Below are 4,910 nucleotides of genomic sequence, written 5' to 3' on the forward strand. Positions count from 1 at the left end.
AGAGAATCTGAAAAAGAATATAGCCCCTAGCCCCCTGAGTCTCTTTCCACTAGACCCCCATTACTTTAGCTACTCCTTCAGGAAACCCCAAACCTTCCTTTAATTTAGCAACTAAAGAGTTAATGTCTGACACCACAGGGAGTTTACTGGACTGAGCTCCAGTGCTGTGATTGAAACTATTCTGATTGGTCAAGGCCAGTGCCTACAGGTCATTAAATATTTGGAATATCACCTCTGCCAGTACCTTATGTTTGTACAGCATTTTATAGTTTACAAAAGATATTTACATATATTATCTTAGTTAAGCTTCATGCCAGCTCCGTGAGATCAGTACGAATTGTTATTGCCATCATAAAACATTTTAATTATAAAAGTAACACATATTAGAGAGGGAAATGAATTATTATTGGGGACTCTCTGCTCAGAAAAACTATCACTTACCCAAGATCACATGGCTATAGGAGTTTGGGTCTAAACTCCTTACAGCTTCTCATATCTTAAGTGCTTGGTTTAGGTAAGGAAGATTTCACTCTGTACTGGATAGATCTGGGAAGGCAATTCCAGGAGGAAGGCACTGAGCTTGTACTGAGGAACTAGTGGGATCTGGTTGACAGAGAGGCAGAGCAAGGATATTCTACTCAGGAACAATGTGAAATGTGGCCCAAATGTGGTAAAAGATCCTATTTCCACAATCATTTCAAGACACCTTCTCTGGAGGTGTTGGAACTGAAATTACCCAATATTGAGTCACAAAGAGCACCTGAGGCAAAGCTCTCCTCTCCTACCTTGCTTGTTCAATTCTGGAGTGCGGATGGAGGAGACAGGGAATGGGCATTCTCAAGCTGCTGAAGCTGAATTGTATTTATTGGGTCATTTTTCTCCTTCACACTTGGGTCCCTCCAGATAGAGCAATTGATGAAAAAGAAAGTGAGGAAGTCTGAAGTATTATTCACAGCCCCTCAGCTGCTGTTACCAAGTCCACACAAAGGCTTATCCAAGGAGAGAATGGTGCTCTAGGCCACCATAGTCCTAAAGTTCTTTGGGTGTTTGTGTTCTGTCTGCAATAGCAATGGGAACCATTTGCTCACATCACACTCCTTAGGCCATTTAACAGCAGCACTGGGCCATTCCTTAAGGTGCTGCCAGGTGGCAAGATGGCCGTGTCAATTTCCAAGATGTTGCTGATGGCGTCCTCAAGGTTGAATTGAACAAGCGTCTCACTCGGGTGCTGGCCAAAGATGATGACTCTGGAGTTGAAGTCCGATTTACACCAGCCAGGACGGAAGTCATCATCTTGGCCTCCAGGACACACAATGTTCTTGGGGAGAAGGGCTGGTGGATCCAGGAATTGACCACTGTGCTTCAGAAGAGATTTGGCTTCCCTGAGGGCAGTGTAGAGCTTTAGGAGGAAAAGGAATATATGAGAGCTCTGTGCACATCACCCAGGCAGGATCTGCAGTACACACTTCTAGGAGGGCTTGCTGTGGTGTGCTGCAGGTCATCATGGAGAGTGGGGACAAGGGCTGCTAGGTCGTAATGCCTGGGCAATTCCAAGGACAGAGGGTTATTAAATCCATGAAGTTGTGGATGGCCTGATGACCCACAGTGAGGACCTTGTTAGCTCCTACACAGACACCACTGAGTGCCATACGCTGCTCAGACAGGGTGTTCTGGGCATCAAAGTGAAGATCATGCTGCCTTGGGACCCAAGTGGAAAGATGGGCCCTTAAGAAGCCCCTGCCTGACTACTGAGCATGGTGGAACCCATAGATGAGACACTGCCCACTGTCACCTTCCCCATCCCTGAACAGAAGGGAGGGAAGCCATAGATGCCTGCCATGCCAGCAAGTACCCACTGCATAACACAGTCTCCTTGGCAGCTGGATTTGGAGTCTGATGTTGCTCTATAAAGACCTTTAATAAAATCTTTTTTTAAAAAAGTAGGGTTGCATCCAGGTTTCATGGAGCCTGACTCTTATACAATCTGGGGCCTCTTTTTTAAAAAATTTATTTATATTTTTGGCTGCTTTGGGTCTTCGTTGCTGTTCGCAGGCTTTCTCTAGTTGCAGCGAGCGGGGGCTACCCTTCGTGTGTTGTGCGGGATTCTCGTGGCAGTGGCTTCTCTTGTTGCAGAGCACAGGTACGAGGTGCACGGGCTTCAGTAATTGTGGCACACCACACGGGCTTAGTTGCTCCGCAGCATGTGGGATCTTCCTTGACCAGAATCAAACCCGTGTCCCCTGCATTGGCAGGTGGATTCTTAACCACTGCACCACCAGGGAAGTCTGGGGCCTCTTTTTTAAAAAAAGAAATCACAATTACAAACAGAAAATCAGCTATAGAACTTTGGAAAGAACTTGTAAGTGAGGGTCCAGAAGCTTTAACTTCATTAGCAACTCAGTTGCTTAACATGAATAACAGATCTGATAAAAAAGAAGGGAAATTATTCAATTAAATAGCATAGGATTATTGTTCTCTGTATATTCACCTCTGCTTAACAGTAATTTTTAAAATCTGCTAAAAGAAAGGGAAACTATCCAACTAATAGCACGGGAGTATTTTTTTTTTTTTTTGATGGTACCTGTGCTCCCAGGCTTTTTTTTATTTCTCTCTCTCCAGTACTTTTAAAAAGTTTTATCGAGGGCTTCCCTGGTGGCGCAGTGGTTGAGAGTCCGCCTGCCAATGCAGGGAATATGGGTTCGTGCCCCGGTCCGGGAAGATCCCACATGCCACGGAGTGGCTGGGCCCGTGAGCCATGGCCGCTGAGTCTGCGCGTCCGGAGCCTGTGCTCCACAACGGGAGAGGCCACAAGAGTGAGAGGCCCGCGTACTGCAAAAAAAAAAAAAAAAAAAAAAAAAAAAAAAAAAAAAAAAAAAAAAAGTTTTATTGAGATATAATTGACATACAAAAACTGCTCATATTTGAAGTATACAGTCTAAGTTTTGAAATATGTATACCCCTGCGAAAGAATCACCATAATCGAGATAATGAATATATTCATCAGTCTCAAAAGTTTCCTCATGCACCTGTGTAATTCTTCAGTCCAGCCCCTGCTTATACCTCTGCTCCCATTTTTTCATATATTTTAATCTGCTTTTCTAGTTGTCTAAGGCAAAAGGATAAATTTGGACCCTGTTGTTTCATCTTGTCCAGAAGGAGATGGCTCCAGGCTTTTTTAACACAGAGAAAAATATAATCAATCCAAACATAAAGAGGTGAAGAGATGCTCCTTTAGGGTGAGTATGGTTTTGAACAGAGGAACTAGAAGACCACTAAGGTTTTGAACAGAGGATCTAGAAGACCAGTAAGAACTCCCCCATCTTAATTAAGGGCAAAAGGGGAGGAGAACACACCTAAGAGATGTCCAGTCCAGATGGGTCTTTCTTTGCAAACCCACAGATGCACTTTTGAGATGTAATCATCATAACCACTATTATGCTGAATGTACCTGTGCCTGAGTGAAGTTTCTATATGAATTCAGTAAGTGTTCAATTCTTCAGTGTTCACTGAGCTCCTGTACGTATATCGGGGATTTGCAGAGACCCTTGCATCCTCCCTCGCCTTCTGCTTAGTCTCTGGCAGGTTTATCATCCAAGGCTGGACCCAAATGCTCCTTCTAGGGCCACTCAGCCTAGTCATTTTTTCCTTCCAAAGTACTTGCCAACTGTACATTTAGTTCTCGGTGAACACTTTCCTGAATAGCTTGTCTTATTGCTAAATGTTTTTCCAATGTATATATGAATGAGATCATAAACCTCTTATAGGCAAGTCCATATCCGTACTACTTCTTAGCACCTCTGCCCGCATCACAGAGCCTAACACAATTTGATATATATTTATTTTACTTGAATATCCTTATTATATAATTAACTCTTGTTCATAATGAAAATGTTCATTATGGAAATGTTAGATGATGCAGACAAGCAAAAAGATTTTAAAATTAACCATAAGTCCATTATCAGAGAATAACTGCTGTTGACATTTTGTATAGGGTGTACACCAAATAGGATGTATAGAGGAGCTGAAGTTTTAATGGAATAAATTGAAAGATACACAACCACAAGTTAGAAGGGGTAAGAGGATGCAGTGACATTTCTTGAGACGCCAGGAAGATGATGTGCTGTTTGTGGCCCAGGGTGGGCAGCATAATTGTGCTTTAGAGACTTGGCCAAGCATGCTGTCCAGAAAATATACTTCTCCCATCAGTTCTTGGAATCCTTAGAGCAGGAATAAAGTCCTTCCACAATAGTGTTAAAACAACTTCAGAAGACATGTGGTCCCCGAACCAGCAACATCATCATCACCTGGGAACTTGTCGTAAATGCAAATTCTCAAGCCTGATCCTAGACTTAGGATCAGAAACTCTGATGAATCAGAAACTCTGGGGGGTGGGGCCATCAGTCTGTGTTTTAACAAGCCTTCCAGGTGATCCAGATGCACAATAAAGTTTAAGAACCACCATCTAAGACTGGGAGCGTATCTTGTTCATTGTTGAGTTCTCTGTGTCAGCACCTGGTGCCTAGAAGGTCGTGAAGAATCTGCTAAATCAAGAATACAAATACCCCTTAAAGATGCATCACTTTAAAAAATTATTTTTATTATGGTATTCTTTCTCATCGAAATATGTAAAAGATATAATGAGTACCTAGTATATCCAGCACTATCTATAGCAAATTAAACCTTAACAGTTGGCCACATTTCCTTTAGATATTTTTTTGGAGAACAAAAACATTGCAGATACAACTGAGAGCTTTCTGTGTGTTCTCTTCCCAATCTCATTCTTTCTCCTTCTTCAGAAATAACCAAGATCATGAATAATTAATCATTCTTATACATGTTTTATGCTTTTACTGCATATTCATGTATCTATAAACAGTATATGGCATCGTTTTGCAGGTTTTTTAACTATT

General features: G+C 42.2%; 1 pseudogene; it reads left to right on the forward strand.

The window, feature by feature from the left end:
* Positions 1-827: 827 nt before the first annotated feature.
* LOC131764186 (small ribosomal subunit protein uS3-like) lies at positions 828-1,829 on the forward strand (annotated as a pseudogene).
* Positions 1,830-4,910: the final 3,081 nt, after the last annotated feature.

Source organism: Kogia breviceps, chromosome 10 (assembly GCF_026419965.1).
Source record: "Kogia breviceps isolate mKogBre1 chromosome 10, mKogBre1 haplotype 1, whole genome shotgun sequence".
NCBI classification, from domain to species: Eukaryota; Metazoa; Chordata; class Mammalia; order Artiodactyla; family Physeteridae; genus Kogia; species Kogia breviceps.